Source organism: Pteronotus mesoamericanus, unplaced genomic scaffold (genome assembly GCF_021234165.1).
Source record: "Pteronotus mesoamericanus isolate MK-2021 breed Mesoamerican mustached bat unplaced genomic scaffold, CSHL_Meso_final scaffold_651, whole genome shotgun sequence".
NCBI lineage: Eukaryota > Metazoa > Chordata > Mammalia > Chiroptera > Mormoopidae > Pteronotus > Pteronotus mesoamericanus.
In genome coordinates this window covers 34,841,276-34,866,934 of record NW_026555325.1, presented here as the reverse complement: position 1 = coordinate 34,866,934, position 25,659 = coordinate 34,841,276, and the positions used below count along the sequence as shown (strand labels likewise).

At 41.1% G+C, this 25,659-nt stretch overlaps 1 protein-coding gene across 4 annotated transcripts in view; it reads left to right on the top strand.

The window, feature by feature from the left end:
• Positions 1-25,659, top strand: part of WIPF1 (WAS/WASL interacting protein family member 1) — a 123,008-nt gene that overhangs the window by 71,074 nt on the left and 26,275 nt on the right. Inside the window, exon 1 of one of the 4 annotated variants that reach the window (XM_054562463.1) lies at positions 16,735-16,920. The exons of the other annotated variants lie outside the window; for them this stretch is intronic. The gene's annotated coding sequence lies outside the window, so the exon portion shown is untranslated. Of the gene's footprint in view, positions 1-16,734; positions 16,921-25,659 lie in introns of those variants that run through there. 4 annotated transcript variants of the gene reach the window in all.

Genomic DNA, 25,659 nt, shown 5'->3' with positions numbered 1-25,659 from the left:
AGCCTTGAAAATAAGCTCTGTCTTCCAGTTCCCAGTTGGTAGATACCGCACCAAAGAGCTTTTGGACATTTTCCTAGTGCACTGAAGGGAAGTCCTGCTCTCTGCCGTGGAGGATTTGGGGACGAGTGGCTCCCATCCTCCTCCTGGAATTTTAACCTCCTGATTGGACCATCTCCAGGTGAAATGGAAATAAGGCAGTGAGCATAAAATCAATTTACTAATCCCTGCTTCTCCTTACCTTTTAGGAGAAACTGTATCTTTAGGAAGTTCCTAGGGCATTTTTCCTGAATTTGTGTTCATTGAGTGTAGTGATACTTGAACTTGCACAAAAGTGCAGAGGCATTCGCGAATGAGAAAGGAAGCAGCACAGATTGAGTGAATCAATGCCAACTTTTTGAAAGAGGCCTCAGAAGATTTGAAAATTAGTTGTAGAACTGATATAAAATGGAGACTCTGAAATTGCTAATACCAAGATTTTCTTCACTATCAAATAGAGTAAATTCTTTGTTCTTACATTGCATTGAATTATCCCTCTGTAAACAGAAGGAGCAACTTTGTCTGCTGTGCTCCCTCCTTACCAAGTAGCATTAACTGGGGACTACCATTACTATTATTAGCTCACTTAATAATAGTAATGGTAGTCGGCACTGTTGAGTGTTTAGTATGCTCCAGGCACCTCACCCCAAAGCACCTGCCTGTCTTATTTAGACATAGCAAAATCTTCTAAGTCCAGGAGAGAACTGTAGAAAGTAAGGAACAGCCCTTGAGTTGGGAAGACACAGGTGGAAAGGAAACCAGAAGATGTCATTCCAACCCAAATTCTTGGATGGATCATCAAGCAGGTTAACTGCAGTTACTTTGATGACCTGTGCTCAGAAAGAGGTCTTGATTGCCAAGTTTTCAAACATTAAAAAAAATTCTAAATTAAATTCTGCTTTTTCCAAAATATTTGCATAATAACTAATAAAGATGGCACAAATAAAGGAAGCTTGGATACTCATTAGGTCAGTCTAAATTACTGCTTAGTTGCTGGGAGCTTTGGCCCTGTGAAAGGTGGAACAGCTGACGCAGGGTCATAATGGTTGCTTTCCGTACTGAAACTTTAGAGGTTTCCACATGTCTGCACATGTGCAATATAAGTCAGGGCATTCCTACTCCTGCCTCTGTGGTAGGAAGAACTATGGTAAGACGTGCCTGACGCTCTGTTCCTTCCTCCCAACGAGGGATGGAAATATTTCCTAGAATGGTGAAAATTCTCATAGGCTGCGCAAACAAGCCACAGCAGCAACCTAAGAGAACTCTTTTGTATGTGTATATGTGTCTGGGATAGAGGGAGTCCTTGATTTATGTAATTTGCTTTATAAACATACAGAAATGGTCACTGCTCACCACCCAGTCCCTTAATGGTTACAACATTTTATTTTGTCTATGAAAATGAAAAGTCATGGAGCTTTTAGGTAATCTATAGGTTCAAAAGTGAAAGAAATAAGGAAAATATTAAAACCCTGTGATTTTAAAAAATCCAGATAATAATTAATGGAGTAAGACATACCAGTAGTAAAGACAATAAATATCTGAAACATTGTCAACCTCATTAATAATCAAAGAAATGAAAATTAAAACTGCCCATACATATAAATTTTTCAAGTTGGCATAGATTTTCAAAAGTGAAAATAGCACGTGTTGAAAAGAAATGAAAACATGAATGCTAAAACTTTGAAAAACAATTTCAGAATATATATCAAGATCTTTAAGAGAAAAACTTCACATCTTCTATTCCAGTATTTGTACTCTAATAAATTCATCCTAAAGAAATAATCTTAAATGACTACATTTAGATACAAGCATATTAATCATAGTAGGATTCATAATAATAAAATTAGATGCAATTTAAATGTCTAACAGTGAAAAATATTTACATAGGTAATAGAACATCCATATGAAATATGCAACTATTAAAATTATGTTAGGAGAAAATTTAATAATATAGGAAAATATGAAAAAGAAGGATATTAAATATTAAACCATATGTGCGTGTGTGTATATATATACATACATATATGTGTGTGTGTATATATAGATACACACAGGATCCCACTTTAGATACAGACACAGAGGGGAAAAAGAAAGACTAGAAGAAAATTTCTTCTCTGGGTACTCATGGATCATATAAAAATTATATTACTTATATTTTCTAAACTTTTCCATGTATGACTTTTTAATTAAAAAAATTCATATGTGAAGGAAGTTAACTCTAAAAAGTGGGAGAAACTCGCCCTGACTGGTGTGGCTCAGTGGATTGAGTGCCAGCCTGCGAACCAAAGGGTCACCAGTTTGATTCCCAGTCAGGGCACATGCCTGGGTTGCGGGCCAGGTCCCCAGCAGGGGACATGCGAGAGGCAACCACACATTGATTCTTTCCCTCTCTTTCTCTCTCCTTTCCTCTCTAAAAATAAATAAATAAAATTTTAAAAAGATGGCTAAAATGGTAATTTTTAAAAAAGAGAGAAACTTAAGGAAGTTAACCCTAGACGATGTGACTCTATGGTGCCTCCATCCAACCAAACGTCTTCTCTTATCTCAACAAAAAGACTACTAATTCACCATTATTTGGGTTAACAATTGCTCTCTCTTAAAAAATAAAACGCAGCAAGTTGATTTTCCCCCTATATCTTGATGAGATATTGTCCTGGGAAAGGGAATTATGACCTATGGGCAAGAGTAACTTTGAGACAGGAGCCCCTTAGGGTCCTGAGTGGAGTCAAGGGAAAGTGTAGGGCTGGCTTAGAGAAGGGGACAGAGGCTGAGGCTGGAGCACTCCAGAGAGAAATGAACCTCTCTTCCCTCCACCACCTCTAAGTCCTTTCCTTTGAGGTCTCGGAAATGAAGCTTCAGTTTGGTCACATACAAATGAAACAGACTTATGTCGGCTGGCCTGTCAGCATACCCTCAAGTATATTTGAAAGGGCTGGTTCTCAGATCGAAATGACTGCCATGCAAGGACTGTGGAGCACTTTACATTCTCATTAGAGTTGGCCTGCGTTCACCCTTCTTCTGGGGGTAATTAATAAGTGTGTCACAGCAGATGAACTGGGCTGAAATGAACACCTGCACTGCACAAAGCGGGGATAAATTTGTGTTCCTTCCATCACATTGTCAAAAGGGCAGAAATAGCAAAAGTAAAACCAATGAATCACCACAGTAGTAATTAGTAAAAGTTTATTGTGCACACACCAAAAAGACAGTTTGCAAACTGGAAGCACAAAAACCGAAACGTGGAATGAGGCTCAGGGCATATTGTTATAAAGCAGCTAATAGAGTAAGAAAGCAGTGACTGTATATTCTTCACAGTGAGTGGTTATGATATTAGAATTTTTTTATATGGTAGGGAATTGATCAATGGTTACTTTATATCAACCTTGGGAAGCAAGTCAAGTTTTGCTTATGATTTCCAGAGGTATAAAAGCAAGAAATGACTCAGGTCAAGCTAATCTTGCAAAATAAGCTAAATTAAGCTTTGCTTGTATGACTAAACTGGTTTTGTCTGCTCAGGGAATTTTCAAAGTTGGCCTTTGTTTTTCATTTTACCAGCATCAACGCAGATATAAATGTAAGCTCTGGGAGGGTGGAGAATTGTGTCCGTTTGAGCACTGCAGCATCCCTGACGCCTCAGACAGGGCCTGCTGCGGGAATGACTGCGCGTGTTGAATGACTGCTCTGCATAGGGGCTCTAACAGTGTCCCTGCTCACTGATTAGCCACTGTCAGACACGTACATAAGGCGAGCAGTTAAAAGATCACAAAATATTTTTATCACCAGAAAGTTACTCTTGTTTGTGTGTGTTTTGTGTGTGTGTGTGTATTTCTTTTGTTTGTGTGTTTGTGGGGCAGAGGGCTGAGAGGTCGAGTGTGGGGCCAGGGGAGGCATTGATGGCAGAGCGTGGAGCTGGAGAAGCTCTAACCCGGGAGGAGGCGGCTGCGGTGATGCGAAGGGGTGGTGGCCAAAGTGGAGGTTATGCTAACAGGTTATTCTTTTTTTAATATTTATTTATTTTTTAGAGAGAGGGGAGGGGGGGAACAAAGAGAAGGAGAGAAACATTGATGTAAGAGAGAAACTTTGATCAGTTGCCTCTCGGGCACACTCCAGCCAGGGACCAAACTTGCAACCTAGGCATGTGTCCTGATCAGAACCGAGCTGGTGGCCTTTCACTTGGCGGGACAGCGCCCAAACGGCGGAGCCACACTGGTCAGGGCGCTAGCAGGTTATTCTTGACCTTAGAGCCACAGTATCCAGACAGCTACTTACTTGCTTTGCTAGGACACTACTTACATCCAAAAGCTAAGGGGGGCATCCTGGTTGGGTTCTGTTTAATTGTTGCTTAGTGTTGTTTTTTGTTTGTTTGTTTAATGATGGTAAGTGAGGCAGGGAGAGACCATTTGGGCTTTTTTAACTGCCCATTTATCTTCCTGAGGGTACCCTACAAAACATAAACCACAAGTGGTTTTCATACCTCAAATATTTGTGGTTGGTTACTCTCAAACTAGTCAATATTTAAATATAGTCATGGACTATATTTAAATGGAGTAAAACATGGAGTTGTTTTTACATAAGCCACCAACTGATCATTCTGGTGGAATGGTTCTGAAGCAGAAGGAGATGGTCCAAGACTGAACGAAGCAGCTCCCGTGGAGCAGGGAAAGTCAGCATTAAGAAAGCACGCACATACGGAATGCTGAAGCTGGTCCTATTGCCCCCGCAGCCCTATTTGGAGCTGAGGGAACAACATATGTACATTTGGTCCGGTAGAAAGCACTTTCTCTTGTTTTTCCTGTGGCTGAAATGGTGGCCATCCCATTAGGGATAACCTGGTAGTGTTTTCCAGCCATTTGGGGAATTCAGAGGCGCTAAATGAGAGGCAGAAAGGTCTTAGAGTAGCGAAGTCACATGGAAACCGGAGGTAGAGCAAATTCTGTTTTGGTCAAGCCACAGAGAAAAGCAGGGCTTGCTAAGAAACAGGAGGAAGAAGCACCTCACACATCTGTGATCATTTGTAATTAAAGAGTAAGCAAGGTTCCCTCCTGGGATTGTAGGGGAGTGGCAGTGGTGGTCCCCACAGGCTCCTCTCGCTGCTTCCCAGGCTGGATGAGCAGAGCCATCAAACCCCATTCATAACTCTAAACAGAGCCCAGGGATACGCAAACACCTGCACAGCACCAGAAGCAGTAGCTGTCAGCCTTGTCTGACCCCATGCCCTCTTCTCATAACAGTATTTTCTAATGTCCCCTTCACAAGCTTCAGTGAACCTTTGTTGATGAAATAATCTGACCTCACACACATAATTTCCTCCAAAATCCATGTAATTTTTTTTTTCTGTAATTACAAAGAGAAATGGCCCTGGCTGGTGTGACTCAGTTGGAGCATTATCCTATAATGAAAAAATTGCAGGTTCGATTCCCGGTCAGGACACATACATAGGTCATGAGTTTGATCCCCAGTCCGGGTGCATATGGGAGACAACCAATTGGTGTTTCCCTCTCACATCAATGTTTCTCTCTCCCTTTCTCTCTGTCTGTACAAGCAATAAAAAAGTGACCTCAGTTGAGGATAAAAAAAATAATAAATTTAAAAACATAGAAATAAGAGGAATGTAATTTATTACAAAAATAACTTCAATTTGGGAGTGATCAGGTACAACTCAGTACATGCAAAATGATGTAAGTGGTCAGGTGTTTGCACCAGGAGTGTCCAACCTGCGGCCCGTGGGCCACATGCAGCCCAGGATGGCTATGAATGCCACCTAACACAAAATTGTAAATTTACTTGAAATCTTTTTTTTTTTTTTTTTTGGCTCTCAGTTTTCATTAGTGTTTTGTATTTAATGAGTGGCCCAAGACAACTCTTCTTCCAGTGTAGCCCGGAGTCGCTAGAAGGTTGGACACCCCTGAATCACCATAAATGAAACAGCTTTAACTTCTGACTAACCTGGGTAAGATAGACTTTTACCTTAAGCGGCAGTGTCTTTGGGCACGTGGTTTTCCAGAAGGGGTGAGCAACTCTTGGTAAAAGCCCAAGTGAAGCATAGTATTTCATTTATATCGTAGTTGCATTACTGCACAATTCAGGAACTAATACAATAGTACAATAATTACTTTAAGTTTATGTGTAAAGTGGAGATAAGATCTAAACTCAGATAACTAGAAACAGTTTTTCCACCTATATCAAGGGCCAAGAAGACCTTTGAAGGTCACATGGGAAAGTTCTTTACTGAGTAGGGCAGTCTGGTACATTGCATGTCATCTAGCATCTGTAGTCCCCAAGTCTGAATCCCAAGAGGGCCCTCCATGGTTGCACTCTCTACAGATGCCCCTGTTTACTGTCCACATGCACAAGAGTGATCGGGCTCGCCTCGCCTAGGTAGCAGCTGCACCAGCCAGGCCTGGCTTCTGTGCGGTCAGGGGTCCCAGGGGAAGTCTCGGGTCGCTGAGCCCTTGCTGCAGTATTCAGGTGGGTGATGTCAGGCCCAAAGGTGCAAAGCTGATAGACCCTTGTTTCCTCCACACCCCAGGGAACTGCTTTCACGTGCACGTGGTTCTCTCCTCCAGTGTAAGACACCATGTAGCCATAGAGCTGGAGAGAAGTCTGAATGAGACACAATATGGCTGTTGTCCCCATCCCAAGAAATGATTGTAAAAACCACATCCTGCTTCATAACTAATGATTGGCAACCAAAAGGAACACACAGCTATCCATATGCCAGTAGTCTCTCCTCGTGTGTGTGCACAAGGTATATGGCAGGATGTGAAAATGGGGCTTTCCACCAGCTTGCCCCTTGAGTTATAAGAAACTTCTCTCTCTATATCACATGGGTTTTCCCCTGGGGGCCACTGGTATTGGATGTTGGTGACCAGCTGGGAAATTTTTGCCTTTTAATTAAATTAAGGGACCTTGTCATATCCCTGACACTGGCAAATAGCCCTGCTTGAAAAAGAGAGTTGTTCAATGTGTCAGCAGGTCCCCGTGTTGTCTTTTTCCACGGCTATCCAGTGTCACGGCCCATCACGGGAGGCAAAAGCCTCCCAGGTCCTTCTGAAGGAGCCGGCCCAGCACAGCTCGGCTCAACCCCGGGAACGTCTTTCCTGGAGCCCCACATGTGGCAGCCTCATCGCAGCCCTCAGCCCTCATGGAATGAAGGATGAAGCTTGGAGTTGGAAGCTTTTAAAATCCATTTACAAGTAGTTGTCAACTCCCTGTGACATGTCAGTTAGTGATCAAAGCCTCTGGGGAGCAGCAGAGAAGAAGACGCATTCTCTGCCCTCACCGAGCTCTCCCCGGGAGGGAAAGGCAGACCACGCATGAGAACGGAGTGAGGGGAACAAGCCAGTTACCAGGAGAAAACTGTCAGCACGAAAGCCCTAAAACAAAGGGATGAGAGCAGGGGGGCAAGGTAGAAAAGGTCCACAGGAGATGAGTAGGGAGTGTCAGATCCCCGGGCCATTGCTAGTCACAGCAAGGACCTTAGATTTTACTTGGTGTGCAGTGGCCAGCTACTGAGGCTTCTGTGAATCTCCTCTGAGGCCCAGCGTGAGGGTGTTCCATATAGGGTCTCGGCTGAGGATTCAAGTCCCGCACTAGGGTTGTGCACGGAGACCCCGGGAGGGAGATGCAACGTTGCTCTATAATTCTCCCGAACACAAGCCCAAGAACACCTAGTCAATGTCCTGTTAGTACTAAGAGGTGGCTCCAAGCAGGATAAACTCTTTTTAGCCCTGAAGCTGTAGCCCTGAGGAGGCTCTTGGCAGCCAAAGGTGGCCCAAGACCTTCCCAGGACTGATGCTGATTGTCTGCCAAGCGTCATCCATGCAGGCCCCCTGCCAGGGAAGAGGATGCGTAAGGGGGGCTCCTGCCCACCAGGCCCCCAGACTCCAGAGCTGTGTTGCCTGGGGTGGTAGTGGCTGTATGTTGCTGGTAGTAAAATACACACCTGGTTTTGAAAAGTTAGAGTGAAAAAAAAGCAGAGTACCTAATTAATGTTTTTTATTGTGAGCACACATAATGATAATATTTTTCAAATACATAGTATATTAAATAAAATGTATTGCAATTTTATTTTTTATTCTTTTTTAATACAGACCTGCGCATATGACCCTAATTATATTTCTACTAATCTAGTTAAAGGGCTGCTGATCGAATGGAAGGTTTTCTTTTGTTCTTTGGTCTGTTGGAATTTGGATTTTTGCATTAAGAGAATCTCAGATTTTGAGAGTTTAATGCTTCTGTGCCGAAGAATTATTTGAGTTCTGAACCATTATGGGGGAGCCCTCAGCCTCTGTCCCATTTCATCCATGAGCCAAAGAGATCGTTTTGAGAGGTAAAAGGTAACTTCTGTAGCTCCCAGGTCGGAGCCTGTGAATGTTAGAGTAAGCAGACTTCCTAAACATTCTCTAGTGGATGAAGAAGGAAGTGAGGCACAAGTCATTTTTATTTTATTTTTTACACTTTTTGTTATGGAAACATTTCAAATGCACACGAAAAGTAATCAGAACGTTATAATAAACTGCCATGTGCACCTCATCCAGCCTCAAGGATGATCATCTCAGGCCATTTTTGTTTCATTTATACCCCTACCCATTTTGCCTGTATTTCCATTTTACTTTGGAGCAAACCCAGACATCATATCATTTCCTCCACAAATATTTCAGTATGTGTCTCTAAAAATTTAAGGATTCTTTGTAAAAAAACAACTTAACCTCAATGACATTATCACACGTAAAATTTAGCAGTAATCTTAATATTATTAAATATTGATCAGTATTCAAATTTCTGGTTGCCTCATATTTTTTAGTTCATTTGTATCAGGATCCAAATACCACGTTGCATCTGATTGCTGTCTCTCTAGAGCCTCAGGCTCCCCGCACAGCTCTTTCCCGCATTGGCTTCATTCCCAGCCTCTGTATGTTTACAGTGTGGCTGTAATGCCACCAGTCCCAGCCCCACGTGTCCTATAGAAAGTCCCATTGCACCTCCTTGGTGCAGAAGCAGTCTGTGCTCTTCTCTGAACCCATCACTGTAGCCAGAGAACCACAGAGCCTAACTGTCCAGGAATGGTCACTTTCTATTCTTGGAGTCAGGATAAAGCTAGCCCAACTGAAGTCAGAACAGCAAAAGAGTAGGAGATCAGTGGTTCTCTCCCCAAAATCTGAGGTTATTACTGTAATTCAAGCGAGTAGATGCTGGACAGCCTGAAACCAACAAATGTGTACTCCATTTTCCTATCCAATATCCACACACACACATATCTTCCCATGATACGATTTCAAAAATGCCCCCACACAATACATTTCATTTACCTTCCTCCCAAAGAGGGACCGTTGATTCAGGTCCAAGTCCAAATTCTCCACAGTCTTGTTGTCAGCTCTAGACATAATAATAGTGTCTTCTGTGTCCAAAGGGTTAAATTCTAAGTTTAATACCCGGTATAGAGTGGTAAAACAGCAGAGGAATTTCGTGATGTAAACTTCCATTTGGGAAAAGAGAGAATGAGACATTGGTCACCAGACATTGGTCGCCAGTCTCTAGCATGTGTTATAGCCCACTGAACAAACTCCACTGGTGCTGTGGATGAGAACTTCGGTCAACCAGAGGCTTACCCTGCTTCTGCTCTCTGGGAGGATCATCCTTATCTGTTACCTTCCAGAGCCATATATAAGAGCCAGGCTACCCCTCTTCCACTTCTTATTCTCCTGGTTACAGGGGATCTTGGGATTGCCTTAGGGTCTAAGCAGTCATAAACTGTTTCTAACAAGTTTGGGGCTTCATCCTGTGGTATCCAGTCCCCAAACTCCATGGGTTAATCACCAAGCTCAAGAATGTGTTAAGTCTAGTCTTTGAATGCCAAACCAAGCCTAGACACTCCTGTCTCCTCGCAGATGAACCATCCTCCACACCCTAATTTTGTGGCCTCTGTCCTGGTCTCTGATTAGGTAAAATTTGAAACAATGGCCTGAGGTGGTAGAACCACTGATAACTTACTCCTTGCTCCTGAGATGAATCCCAGTACGTCACAAGGAAAGTAACTGGCCTTTTGCTCAGATGAGAGTCCATAACGGAATGTCTTTGTAGGGACAGTGGAGAACTGGGCTTCTGCTATATTCCAAAATATTTCCTGATGTGGTTCTTACCTTCTGACACTACGCTATCTAACATGAGCATAACAGAGAGAAATTGGGTTTTCCAGCCCACAGGACTCCAGATTATTTGACTCTCAACTACCGATTGCTTCTAGTCAGTTTCAGCCTAAGTTTTTCTCTTTCATGTGGATTTTACTGAAGGCTGTAAAAAGTAGCCACCACACTCCAGCATTCTACTTTTTTCCTCCAAATCCTTTAATGTTACAACAATGCACGTTTTAGGGTTAGTCACATTCAACATTCATTTCTAGTACTGATTCCATCACTTAAGATAGAAAACCTGACCACACTAGTTTTAACGAAATAGAGAATTTATTTACTATCATGAATTCAAAGTCCAGAAATAAGGCTAGCCTCAGGTATAGACAGATTCAACCAACAAAGTCAGTAGCCAGTCTTTCTCTACCCCCAAGTCCACTCTTTATTGGCCTCAGTTTCAGACTTCATGTGGTCAAAAGTTGAGTGTGGCCATTCCAGCCCCTACGTCCTCACGTACTCAACTCCAGACTCATCCTGCAGGAAGAATCTTCAACTGCGGCCACATGTCCCCTTGGTTTTGATGAGGTGACAGGCATCACCAAAAAAGTCTCTGGGACCAAGTGCATGCAAAGCCCTGCTCTTCTTGTCTCTGGAGTGGGAGTGAATGCCTCTGGACCCACATGGTCTGAGAGTGAGGGAGAGATGATCCTCCAAACAAAAACGGAAGGTCATCATTATAAGTGCTGAGCTGCCAGAACAAAGAAATAAATTCCAAATTTTTCCCCAAGCAAGATTATACTAATTTATATTAATAGAGCATAGAACATAAATTTATTCTATAGGACTTGTTTTAAATTTCTCTATTTTATATATATATATATATTTTATTGATTATGCTATTACAGTTGTCCCATTTTTTTTCCCTTTACTTTATTCCCCTCCGTGCTGCACCCACCCCTCCCATCAGCGCCCCCCCCAACCTTTTGTTCATGTCCATGGGTCATACTTACAAGTTCTTTGGCTTCTTATACTATTCTTAACCTTCCCCTGTCTATTTTGTATCTAATATTTATGCTTCTTATTCCCTGTACCTTTTCTCTCATTCTCCCCACTCTCCTCTGGTCTCCATTTCTGTGATTCTGTTCCTGTTCTCGTTGTTGGCTTAGTTTGTTTTTGTTTTAGGTTCAGTTGATAGTTGTGAGTTTGTTGTCATTTTGCTGTTCATAATATTTTTGATCATCCTCTTTTTCTTAGATAAGTCCCTTTAACATTTCCTATAATAAGGGCTTGGTAATGATGAACTCCTTTAACTTGACCTTATCTGTGAAGCACTTTATTTGCCCTTCCATTCTAAATGATAGCTTTGCTGGGTAGAGTAATTTTGGATGTAGGTCCTTGCCTTTCATGACTTTGAATACTTCTTTCCAGCCCCTTCTTGCCTGCAAGGTTTCTTTTGAGAAATCAGCTGATAGGTTTATGGAGACTTCTTTGTAGGTGACTGCCTCCTTTTCTCTTGCTGCTTTCAAGATTCTCTCCTTATCTTTAATCTTGGGTAATGTAATTATGATGTGCCTTAGTGTGTGCTTCTTTCAGTCCAACTTCTTTGGGAGTCTCTGAGCTTCCTGGGTCTCCTGGAAATCTATTTCCTTTACCAGATTGGGGAAGTTTTCCTTCATTATTTTTTCAAATAAGTTTTCAGTTTCTTGCTCTTCCTCTCTTCTTCTTGCACCCTTATAATTTGGATGTTGGATAGTTTAAAGTTGCCCCAGAGGTTCCTAAGCCTCTCTTTTTTTTTGAATTCTTGTTTCTTCATTCTGTTCTGATTGAATGTTCATCTCTTCCTTCTGCTCCAAATTGTTAATTTGAATCCTGGTTTCCTTCCCTTTACTGTTGGTTCCCTGTATATTTTTCTTTATTTCACTTTGCATAGCTTTTACTTCTTCCTCTATTTTGTGGCCATACTAACCATTTCTGGAGCACCTTGACTACCAGTGTTTTGAACTGTGCATCTGATAGGTTGGCTGCTCTTCATCACTTAGTTCTGTTTTTGGAGCTTTGATCTGTTCTTTCGTTTGGGCTATATTTCTTTGTCTCCGCACTAATTTCTCTATTTTTGAGATTATTTTAAAATGATCAACCTTCTATGTAAATGTGCTGATAATTTTATGGGGAAGAGGGAAATTCATTCATTTCTTTTAAATCACATAATTTCCCTATTTTAATATTTTGAAAGTAAAATTCTTCTCACAACAAATGCACATATTTCATCTGGTACTGTTTCTTATTCCCCTGAAAACTGTAACCGGGGGCATTCTGCTAAATGAAGGTGTTAGAACTGAGGGAATAAAATATTCTGAAACATCTTTCAACCAGGGCAAACACTTACACTATAACAGTGGAAACACAACTTGCAAAGCCAGAGTTATTTTTCTTTAAAAACTGCTCATATTATACACATGTAGCTATTGTCCTGATTTAGTCTCTGTTGATTTTGGGTCACTACAGGAGGGTCATTGGTTGTGACTGATTCTTTTCTGCTTTCCAAGGCTGGTGTTTTCAAGACATGCTGCTGTTTTATAATCTTCTGTTTGCTCTTGGTTTTCATTTCTGTAGATTAATATGGAGGATTCTTTTCCTGAGTGGTCCGAGAGCCTATTGATTATTGCTTTTCTCTGTCATTAAGCTCAGGCTGGTCTATGTAATGAGCAGAAATAAGCACAGTTAAAATCCCTTCAAAGTCCAGAATTGTGATTGTCTTCACTTGCCTCAAGTTTTCAATCCACTTATTTTTGGCCTTTGATTATATTGGGTTGGCCAAGAAGTCCATTTAGTTTTTTCCCATAAAATAAAAGACACATTTTTCATTTTCATCAAAAACTATTGATTTGGATATTTTGACTATTTTGGCTATCTCTTGCATGATACAATGTTGATTGTTCTCAGTTAATGCCTTGATTTAATCATTATCAAGGCCAACTAGTCTACTTGACCATAGAACATTGTCCAACAAGAAATCTCCAGCATAAAACTTCTCAAACCACTTTTGACATGTTCAATCAGTCACAGAAGCCTCTCCATACACTGCGCAAATCTTTTTCTTGCATTTCTGTTGTGTTTTTACCTTTCTTGAAATAATAAAGTATAATATGCTGAAAATGTTGCATATTTTCTTCCATCTTCAATATTAAAATGACTACACAAAAATTCACCGATTTTGATAAGCTTTTTTTTAAATGCACACTGATAGGACAGCTGTCACAATACAATCTAACAAAATTGTTTCAAATGAATTTAAAGACAAGCACTGCTAGAGCCATCTTACAGAAAAAACCAAATGAAATTTTTGGCCAACCCAGTAATAACAGCTCCACAAGCAATCAATATACATACTACCCTCAACTTCTCCCCACCACATCACAACCCTCTCCCTACCCCTGTTTCTTCTGCCTCTTCTTATGCTTATAGAAAAGAATTAAGCAAAATCCTCCTTCTGAACCTTAGAGGAGGCTGACGGCAGTAATGACACTAGGCCACAGAGTGGGAGACTGGGCTTCTGACCCAGCTCAGCTGCTGCCCGCTGTGTGACTTGAGCAGGCCATGTGGTCCCTGGGGACCCCCATTCTTCATCTGGAAATGATGGTGTGGACTTTGATCTCTGTAACCTTAAAATTCCTTATAAGAAAAGGCTGCTGCTGGTCGGGAACACACGCCATCACGGAGGAAGGGTACAAGGCACTTTGAGCCCAGCACCTGTGTGTCGTCCACCGCAGAGCGTGGCCTCCAAGGCCCCTGCGGTCCTGTGATTGGAACTCTTCCTCACCTACCACCTCCTCCCTGCCATGTCTCCCCCTTTTCCTGCCCCACTTCCTTTATCTTTTTATTGCTCCCCTTTCTTTCTGATTGGATTATTTGTTTTCAGCCTCCTTAATCCATTTTTTCCTCCCCACTGCCCAATGGCATAAGCCACCTGCATTGCATGAGGCTCTGCCAAGGCCCCTGGTGGGCTCACCTGCTGATCTGTGGCATCTTCCTTCTAGAGAAGTTCCCATTAGCCTAAGCCTTCTCGAGAAGGTTCAAGTCTAGTTTTGGCCTCCCTTATTCACTGTGCCAGAGGGAACAGTCTTAAGCTCTTAAGGAAATGTTATGTTTTGGTAGAATTTTTAGGAGTTACTGATTTTCTTTTATATTCAACAAACAATATTAATTGAGCATCTAGCAGGTGTCAGATGCTGAGGCGATAGCAGGAAAGAAGGTCCCTGCATTCATGGAACTTGAATTCCACTGGGGAGACACATACAAGTAAATGAACCATTAAGTAAATGAAAAAATGTCAAGTGGTTACATGTGCTGTGCATAAAGAAAGCGGGAGCAGAGATGAGTTATGAATGAGGACTCTTTTGCTGACACCTGAAGAATGAGAAGGAACCTCGTGACAAGTGTACCCAGTGAGAGAGGACTGACAAGTTTGAAGTCCCAAGATGCAAATGAGCTTGGTGCATTTAAGGAACAGAAGGGGCTAGAAGATAAATTAGCCAGAGGGAATGTTACTTGAGATGAGATCAGAGGACTAGGGAGGGGCCAGATATTGGAGGCCTGCCTGAGTTTAGGCAGAGAGTTTGGAGTTTTTAAGTGAAATGAGAAACCAGTGGAGGGTTTTGAGCAGGGGAGGAACATTATCAGATTTAGGTCCTGAGGTGCATGGGAGACCCCATAAATGGGTCCAAGGTTGATTGTGCTTACAAGTTTTCATTAAAGGTGAAATAGACCTAAACTCTAGACGACTACTGCCTTGCATATCTCAGAGGCCCCAGCCTTCTCTGTGACATACTCCCTTCTCACTGACGTGTCGGGGGATAGGAATAACCATGAACCGGAGGCATACTGAGTGTGTGTGTGTTTCTGGGTGTGTTTGGGGTGTCTTCCTTAGAGAACTTAAAAATAATTTTGAAACTACATGGCAAAATCATCATATTGCCTATGTTCTCTTTTTAGACCCAACTATAGTTAGACTTCCGCATAAATTCACTCAGGCATTTACTTGGTAGTTTGTCAAGTTTTCTGCTTTCCTGAGGTTAGTGGAGGGGGAAGGAGATGATAGCTGCAGGTTTCCACCTCCGTCCGGCCCCGCGCCTGCATGTATTATTCATATACTGAGTGTCCCTTGGACTGCAGACCGCATGCTAGGCAAGAGGGATACAGTCATGTCTTCAAGAGGCTCCAGGCAAAGTAGAGACTGTCAGTCACTAATTGTCCCCTGCTCCATGTCCAGGAATCCTGCCAGGGCCTGGCATCATGGTAACTCTGCTTGTGCGGCTGAACTCATAGCACAAAGAATTTAGAGTTTGAAGAAAGAAACTTAGACATCAACTATCTCAGTATCCCTCAGAAGGAGCACGTCTGGTATTTTGTCTTAAGCAGTATAGGATATATTTGTATTCCTGGCTCTGCCCATGAACCCTATAGGCCCCTCCCTCTACCATTCCAACCTACTGTCCCCCACTCTCAACTAAAAATTCCTCCACACATTTCCAACAGTCTCCTGAATCGAGAACGACTGGTTTACCCAGTCCTATCATTTTGTAGGTAAGGGAATATTTGGCAACTTATCTTTTCATGCCATTTCCCTCAGAACCCAGCAAAATCAAGACCCAAAGTTCAAATTTTACAACAAAGTTACTTACTTAAATATGCCTGTTTTTCATTCTTTCAACTGACATTTTATGAGTTACATGGTATGTATTGTTAACATTAAGTCTGATCCTTTCAGATGGACCTAGAAAAAATTACAAACATTTTCAGATTGTTCAAACATATTCAAAATTTTGGTATAATATTTTCTACATATATCCCATTGCCCATCTACCTCTTAGAGTTCTTTAGTGAGAAATCTGATTTTCCTTCCACATTCATTATCTCTGTGTTTTTGTCAAGCATCTCCTGGGAGAGTTATTGTTACCCTGTTAAGTGTGAAGGACAGAAACAAAACATTCTGGCATGGAAAGCTCTGGATCTTCATATACCCTGAGCTGTATATCATGCATCTTGACTTGGGCACCAGAATCACATTTCAAAACTCCTTTGCTTTCATACACCTAACCAGCTTTCTTCACCTTCATTTGTGACTTTCTTCCTTTACACTTAAATGCTCTGTAGATGAGAAAGAATCATTTATCCTATTAGTATATTCGAGAGCTTTTAGTTCTTGCGTGACTCTTTTCCTTAATACTAATTGGTACAGGTAATGTTGAGAGTTATACTTTCAAGTGGAATTTTCCTGAAGGAATCTCAGGTTCCATGAACAATTATTTTTGTGGAGGTGTTTGGAATAAACTTGGGCTATTAATTGGATGGAAGTTCTGATCTCCTTCTGCCACTGTACCAAACAGGTACGTTACACCTTGTGGGAAGGAGAAACATGTAACTTTTTTTAGTTTAGGTTTTGTGTTTTTTAGTTTTTTTTTGGCTTGCTTCTTAAGTAAAACCAATCTAGTTTCTTTTTCTGCAGCAAAGGAGGAACAAACAACAAATTAATCATACAGGAAGCGAATAACCACAGAAGAGCGTCTGTCTCTGACTCAGTATGTCACATTTAACAGGAGGACAGGGCTTGTCCAAAATGGCTGCCCAAAAACGACCCCACATTTGCGTTAGAAGATGATGCCTCTTTCAGGGACAGTTTTCCCTCTGGGCTCATATCTTGCTTGCTCTGTCTGCTTGTGTCCCTGACCATGCCTTCCTACAATATCCTTTAACGGTAAGAAAAATTATATTTAAACTAAATGTATTTTCTTTATCAGCTAGAGAGAAGAACTAAATGGCTTTTAATGGGCCATCATATGTCGAGATAAAGTTTAATTTTTCAGTAGACGACTTTGTCTATTCCTAGCACACAGAATGCCAGTTTTACCAGTATGTTGATTGATGCTGATTCATAATTTGTGTTTTGAGTCAAAATGTAAGTAAGATTATCAGTAGAATTTTTCCTGACCACTAGATAGTTTGGATCCACAGGAACTTTTCCCCCATTTAAAATGGGGGTTCTGTCAGTCAGGAAGTACATCCTTTCTGTGCATGGCGCGGTTGTCCGCACAGTTGTCTTTGAATCGTCGCTTTGGTCAGCAACAGCAAATGCTTTTACAGTAAACAGAGTCACTGGAAGCTTCCAAGGAAATCACCACGGAAGTAAACTGTGGCCATCTATTACTACAGACATGTTACTTAAATTAAAATCCTAAATTCAACCATTTCTAAGCAGAGTCTTTTAAGAAGACAATTTCTCTTCAGAATCATCCCATTCAGCATCCTGACAGTGCAGTGCACAGCCACCACTGCTAATCAAATTCTGTAGCATTCGATATAACTATTTTCATCTAATGTGATTACTGTTTTGGCATAAAATACTGTAGTTTTAAAATTTGAAGCCATGTACCCAGAAACCTGCAGAGCAGGACTAAGGAATTTTTTTTTTTTTTTTTAATCGAAAAGTTGTTTTTTTCCCCCTCTGGGGCACATGCCAATTTAGTCAATAAGTACAAGTTCTTTTAAATGATTCTGTGGCATAACTAGGTACTCAGCAGGAAACAGAGAAGTGGTAAAGTGATGAAAAGGCTGCAGGAAGATTCTAATTAAGGAAAGTAGAACAGCTTGATAGAGATAAAGATGGGTGGGAAGGCTGGAGAAAGAAGATGATGGGATAGTAGCAGGAGACAGTAGAAGCCTGGGAAAGGGTCTGAGGTCAATTCGTGGGGAAAATACCTTTACTATTCACTTGGACTGTGAGTTTTAAGTACTATGCTTTACTTCATAGACTTGTGTTGCTTCTGAATGGAATATCATCTAGTTAAAATTCTTCCTTTAATAGTCTAAAGAAGTTTAAATGACTTACTTAAAGTCACAGTCAGGTTTTCTAATGCTCTTTGAAAAGTTCCTTCATAGGTCAGTTGTTCACAGCTCTTCGATTACTCTAATACCTAAACTCTTTAAGGATTACACATACTGGAATGAATTGCAATTGTTAGAGAAATTCCTATGCTGAAAACCATCCTTGGGGCCCAGTAGCAATTTCACCCTGATCATTGATGAGATCAAATTCTAGACCTGGCCTGCAGGCTGGAAGTTCCCCAGTCTACGATAAAATGTGTGAGGATGTGAGCTACGTAATTCCTGGATCTTTTAAGTTTTATGCCCTTTTGAAGGCTTGCTTAACATTTCAGGAACACGTCATTTACCTTGGAAGTTTCCGGCTGCTCAAGTTTGGCTCATTTTTGTTTTACCAAATTTTCATACATTTATGTCTTGTTGAAAAGAGCATTGCCCCTGCCTGTCATAAATACCTGTCTGTATTTTGCAACCCTCACTTGTGTAAATTAAAACTGAAAAAAAAAAAAACTAGAAGAAGGAATGCCTTAATTAGTATACTGTTTCTGAGAAATTTAAAAATGCACTCTATGCAGGCTTCCCTTCACCATTCATTTGTAATGCAGAGGTTTACGGGGTATGGACAGGTGGGCTAAGGTTTAAGTCAACTCTGGTTTCTCTTTCTCACGGCGAAATAGGGAGAGAGACAGTGTCATTTATTGAGCACTCATTTATTGAGAGACAGTGTCATTTATTGTCACTATGTGTTAGCTTCTTTATTTTTGCTTATTTTGTTTTTTAAAAAATGGCTCACAAAATAAACTAACAAGCAAAATAGAGACAGGCTCATAGAATAGGCTGACAGCTGTCGAGATGGGGAGGTTAGACGAGGAGTGTGTGAAGGGATTGAGAAAAAAAGGAAAAAGAGAGAGAAAAAGTTTGTGGACATGGACAACAGTGTGGTGATTGCCGGTGGGGAAGAAGGACAGGGGAAGGTGGAGGAGGGGATGGGGGGATAAATGGTCACGGGCAAGACTTGGCTTGGGTGGTGAGCACACAATGCAGTGTATAGATCATGTGTTCTGGAATTGTGTGCCTGAAACCTACAAAATTTCGTTAACCAGTATCGCCCCAATAGATCCAATAAAAAGGAAAACATGGCTACAGTTATTAAGCACTTGCCTCATTTAATAATCCTATTTAATTTTCCCCAATTTTCCCCAATTTATTGTGGGAACTGGACTTAAAGGGGCTAAGTAATTTGCCCAAGGCCACCTAACCACCAAATGTGGAGGAAGTGTTCTGTAATTTCAAGAGCCTTTTACCTAAGTGCAGCTTAGAGACAACGAGATGACCTTTTCCAGTCCTGGGAGTTTGGGATTATACAAATGCTTTGTTTTAAATGTCACAGCAACAGTAAATAGCTTTAAAGCGAATAAGACATTTTCGTTTCTAAGACTTTTGACCTTTTCAAAAGTAAGTTTGATAACACTTCTAACTTATATAAAGAAGGCCCCACTTTCAAAAACAAAATGAATAAAATACATCAAGTGTGTTAGTGCAGTGTGTGTGAGTGTGAATATGTGTGTGCGAGAGTGCATGCGTGCGTGCATGTGAATGTGTGTGTTTAGCAGGGAACAGGAGTAGATCGTAATTCCATGATAAAACTGAATGTGACGTCAAGGATCTAGGAAAACTTTAGCTTTGAGATTTTAGCCCCTTAAAGAGGATACTTGGAAGAGATGGAAAGTAGTGTGAGAAGAGCAATACTCTTTAGTTAAGTGGATAAAGTAGAAAAGGTTTCCTTCCGTTTCCCACAATTAAACAAGTAGATGGATCATTCTACTTACCTTCATTTTCTTGCTTTTGAAAAGGTTTGATGTCTATGAATTTGCATTAGGTTTTTTTTTTTTTTTTTGGGAAAGAGAGAGAGATTTGTTGTTCCACTTATTTATGTGTTCATTGGTTGCTTCTTCTATGTGCCTTGACCAGGGATCGAGCTCACAACCTTGGCATTGCGAGGGCGACACTCTAACCAACTGAGCTACTCAGCCAGGGATGAATTTGCATACATTTTTAAATTAAACATATAAGACAGTAGGCTAAAAAAAGTAATTTTACTTCATAGCAGCCTTCATTGCCCTAGCAGTGCAATGCATTTACTCTTACAGTAAAATTGTGAGTCAGTATCATACTAATTGTGATGACATCATAGATGTTTCAAAATGTGTTCTCTGAAAAATGCCTTGCTAACCTCCTCAAATTAATCAGCTCTTATCTAAATAAGTTCTAAAAGAAGTGTTTCTCAAATAGCTCATCTAAATAAATTCTAAACTCTTATCTAAATAAAGTCCAGAAAGAAGTATTTCTAAGATAGCCAAGGACCCTCAAGTACAGTTGAGACACAAGCCCTTCACTGAGAGGACAGCCTATAAGCAGAATAAACTTAAGCTATTATCTTAAATGATGTTCAGCTGAGAAAGGAGCAAGTGCATTCTGGGAGATGAAGGGTTCTATGGACAGAAAGCTCCTGTTCCACATTCAGCTCAGATTGAGAATAACAACCGTAACGAGGTGAGGCTGCTGTTTTCTTATCATAAAGGAAACTCGCTTCTTTTCTTCACCTTTTGCTTCCTCTTGCATTGAGCAGGCTTCTCTGTCTTTCCCCTTGTGTTGATTGCCTCATTGCCTGCAGCCCTCTGAGCTTGGTTGGACCTGAGAAGAGGAAGAGTAGCAATAATAGAAACAAACTTTATGCAAAGATGTTGAATTTTCTAAAATGGCCACAGGACGTGCTACGTGGCGGGGGTGAGGGTTGGGGCACAGAGCTGTTGCACTGTGACTGATATCACAAAATAGAAACTATAGGCAACTGCAGCTGTGAAAAGATTGTGCTAAAGAAACAGGATGGCTGTGGTTTGCTGTGAGCATCAATTTTCCTGTTGAGCATTTTTACAGGAAGTTGAAGAACAAAGCCACCTTCATCTTAATTAGTACTAATGGTTTTCAGATCTTAAACACATCCCATTAAGTTTACATCATGGCGGAGCCTCTAAAGAATAGAATCAAGAATAATTGAGTAGGAATCCCAAAACTACAAGCTTTTTAAAATACAGGATTTTAGCAGCAATTTGAGTTGGCTAAATGACTTTATTTTTACAGGGTAACTTGAAGTGGATTCATTGCTTTATAATGAATGCCTTTGGAGTCTTTTTTTTTTTTTTATGGTTGTTATAACTCAATATAAATTTAAAGCCTTTTCATATTAAAACACTGTTGAGTTATATGTATTATAAATTTTCTTCTATTAGTATTTATTGGTCAAATAATTGTGTGTGTGTGTGTCTGTCTGTCTGTCTGTCTGTGTGTATTTACAAGCTAGAAGGATATACATGGTCTGGCAGAAGTAACGCCTCTGAGTGTGGTAGGTAGGGTACATGAATGTCTCACACAAGATGGACAGCAATTTGAAAACATTTCACCCAAAATGTCATATCACATACTTGAGTGCAATATTGTTATGTTACAGAATTACATGCTTATGAGTTTGTAGTAAAACATTTGGTATAGACCTGGCTGGTGTGGCTCAGTGTATTGAGTGCCGGCCTGTGAACCAAAGGGTTGCCGGTTCAATTCCCAGTCAGGGCACATGGCTGGGTTGCAGGCCAGGTCCCTGGTAGGGGGCATGTGAGAGGCAGCCACACACTGATGTTTCTCTCCCTCTCTTTCTCCCTCCTTCCCCCTCTGTCTAAAAAATAAATATAATCTTTAAAAAAGAAAAAAGATTTGGTATAGATTATCAGTTCATGAAAAGGGGCATTATTTGTGCTAGACCCGGTACACCAAAATGTTAACAAGAATTATCTGGGTATTATTAACCCCAAATCTTTTCACCTAAAATTTAATTATCATCAATTGCTTCTTTCAGTGGTTAAATACCACAGTTGTGTTTAACTTTCATCTTTGTGTGGTTTTTGTGTTGTCTATTGTTTTCTAAATAAATAAATGCTACTTTTGGAAGGAAAAAAATCTCAAAAAATTTCAATCCAAAGAAGACAAGAGCATGTGAAAAATGCATACATAAAAATAATTAAAGAACAATATATATAAAGTAAAACATAAACAAATGTAAACATAAATAAGGTACAGAATAAAAAATAATGAGGACAAGAGAGCATTTAGACCTTTGGATTTGTCTGGTTATATCATTTCTACTATAGCAATCCCCCACTTTAATGCCCCCAACACAAAGCAAATAAAATACTCCTCTGTTGATTCAACCTTTTTGTAAAGAAGGTTTAATTTTCTCCTCTTTGTAGGGTAGTATCTAGGGGTGGCTTTTGGTAAGAATATATATAGCAAGATGCTTTATATTTTTGAATGGTCCAAAATGGTGATAAAACATAAATGGATAAACCTGCTTCTTATCATCTCTAATAGAATGTGGCTGATTCAGCACCGCCCGCCCCCCCCCCCCGCCCCCACTCACGCAGGATGAGGCAGCCTTCTGAGGATTATCCGGTGTTTTCATTGGACAGTATTGGAAATCTCTCCCCTCTTCATGGTATTCTGTACTGTGGGCCTCACATGGCATGATCTAGAATGAATTTAAAGTTGGCTTTGAGAAACTAAGAAACAGTTTATTTAAATAACTCGGCAGTTCTCTTGATTTTAAGAAGGTGGATCATTTACATTCAGAAATCATTTTGCTTTCTCAGATGAGCACCTTGAAGAAGAAACCATAAGTCTCCTGGATTGAACCGTGGGCTATAGTTGAACCTCTAGTTGGCCATGCCTGCAGGGACAATATATCTGGTATAGGGTGAGGAGGGTGCTGAGCAAGTCAGTCTTTCTCTCAAGTGTCCCTCATAACTAGTATCACCTACTGAGGGAATTGCTCTGAGCCACAAGATGCCCTGGTTGGTCTAGGGTCGAAGTGTGATGTTGTCTAGTGTAAGTGTTAATCCATGATGTTGCCATAATGTCATTATAGTAAAACTAACAAAGCCAATCATTTCTTTCACAGAACTAGTAATTCCAGCATTTCTAAATATTGATGTATATTGTGTGTGTGTGTATGTACATGCATGTGTGTAGACAATAAAGAACCAGTTAATGAATTTTTAAGTCACTTATGCAAAATATCCTGCTCTATCCTCTCAACCCATAGAGCCAGTCCCTTTATAAAAGGTTTATTAGTAGATCCCTCCCCTCACCTTAAGTTTTTCACATGAACTTTGATGAGTTTTGAATGGTGTATTCAATTATTAAATAAAACTTTTGCAATCTCTCACATACCCTAGGGTTCTGGATGACTTTTTTTTATATCTTTAATAAATGGCATTCCAGAGATATTTTGGGTAAGAAATCAACTGATGTATTTTTATTCAAAATCCATTATTTTCTAATTTCCACAACGGATAATAGACAAGAAATGTTAAAACTGTGTTTATTAGCTTTCTAGGGCTGCCATAACAAAACTTCAGACTGGGTGGCTCCAGCAGAAGAATTTTATTATCTCACAGTTCTGGAGGCTACAGAGAAGTCCAAGATAAAGGGCTCCACGGGTCTGGTTTTTCCAGAGGGCTGTCTTCTGGGCCACCTTCTCCGTGTGTCCTCACATGGCCTTTTTTTTATGCACATGCATCCCTGGTGTCTCTTCCTTTTCTTACAAGGACCCCCGTCATATTGGATTAGGGTCTCATTTAAACCTGATCACCTCTCTGGATCTTATCTCCAAATAGAACCGCACTCTGAGGTACTAAGGTGTTCAGGCTTCAACATGTGAATTCGGGAGGGGCACAATTCAACCCATAACACTGTAGGAAAACAGAAAAGCCTTTTCCATTTCTCTGGTTTTCTTTGTGCACATAAAATTCAACGCACAAGGTGAACATTTTAGAAGAATCTGGCTTTTCTCTCTCTGATGAAAGTTATTTTAACAGTGAAATGATTCTTCAAAATAATTCTCAGAAGTGAATGTTCTTACAAATGTGATACCTGGGGTGAGGGTCGGGTGGGAGGACAAGGATCAGCAAATGGGCAGGTCAGAGATCCTCCAGCTTTCGGGAGCCTCACCGCAGTGTACGGCAGGACAGAGCAGTCTCCAAAAGCACGCAGCTGATCCTGATGCAAGGGAGAGCCCACGCTTCAGAACACCTGCCCTAGTCCTTTGCCTTGTATGAGGGCTGCCTTTCCAGCCGTGTTCCCATCTCCCAAGGGAGGAACCACATGCAGCAAGGCCACGTCTTCAGGCTGCCTCATTTCCACTTGTGCAGCTCAACCAACACACAACTCTGGGCAAAGCATGGACCTCAGCCAGGTCACCAGCTTGGTCCCTTCTCTGCCAGGTGCTCGAGCGGCACTCACACCAGGGGGACTTGTGCTCACCCTCAAGGGAGAGAGATCTCGAGCCGCCTATTGGTTACTTACTCTACCAGCCATGCTGAGAGCTTGCCGAGCACCATTTCATGCCATCCTCCCAGGAGCTCCCACTTAACAGATGGGAAAGGGAGCTCAGAGACGTTACATTCTTACCTCAGATTATTAGGTAGCAGAGCAAAGATTCAAAATCATATTCTCCTGACCCAGATCTCATGTTCTCAAAGGGATTCTAACTCTTTTCATTCCATAGACCACACTAGTGTCTGGCAAAGCCCAAAGGACTCCTTGGACTGTTGTTAAATGCATAAAACAAAATACAGAGGATTACTAAGGAACTAACTATATAGAAATATGTACAATATCTGTATAGTATAGAAATTTGTGCGATATAGTAATATGTACAAGATCTAAACAGTACCATAATTTCAAGACAGATCTGCAACTATAATATATAATTATAACATGATGTGAAAATAATCATGTGAAAATCTATTGGTGAAAAAGTTTCAGGTACTGTGGTCTGTGGCTTACCTTTGTAATTGAAGGAAATGCTAGTTTTTTGTTAGAGCTCAGGGGATATAAATGTGTCCTTTTTTCCCATCCAAGTTGATGAACCCCTGACTTTGATCCAAAGACCCTGCAGGTGGAAGGATCGAGGTTAGGAACGCCTGGTCCAGTAGGACCTAAGCTGCTTTTGACGCCTGTCACTAAGGCCCAGTTCTAGTTCCTATACGGACTGTTAACTCCAGGAGAGGAGGGAAGCCAGGTGCTCCCAAAGGCTTGGCTTCTGCTCCACTGGCAAAGTCAGGAACTGCCATGAGAGCAAGTCCTGTGCTCAATGCTAGCAAGTCCCGCTGACACGGGGCTGATTCTTTGCCCAAAGCTCAGAATGCAAGGGCTGATGTTGGAGCGGTCAGAGGGGCCATTTGTGTGACACCTGGCTCTTTCACTCAATTCATATTTAATGAGACCTTTACTTTGTGCCAGGTATTAGGGAGACCTAGTGGAGTCCAAAGTCTGGTGGGAAGACAGCCAAGAAGTGGGTCTGGTGTGGGCCCGGCGTGGGGGATGTGGGACTGGTGTTCTTTGACCCATGTGGTGAGGCGGCCGGATCGAGTCAGGTTTCTTGCCATCTTGGGTCCACCCAAGCACCTGTCCAGCTAGGCAGGAGGAAAGAGGCAGTGGGAGCCTCCTTGATCACCTGTCAGCACTGAGGAGGGAATGGGAGTGGTTTATCAGGAAGAGAGTGAGA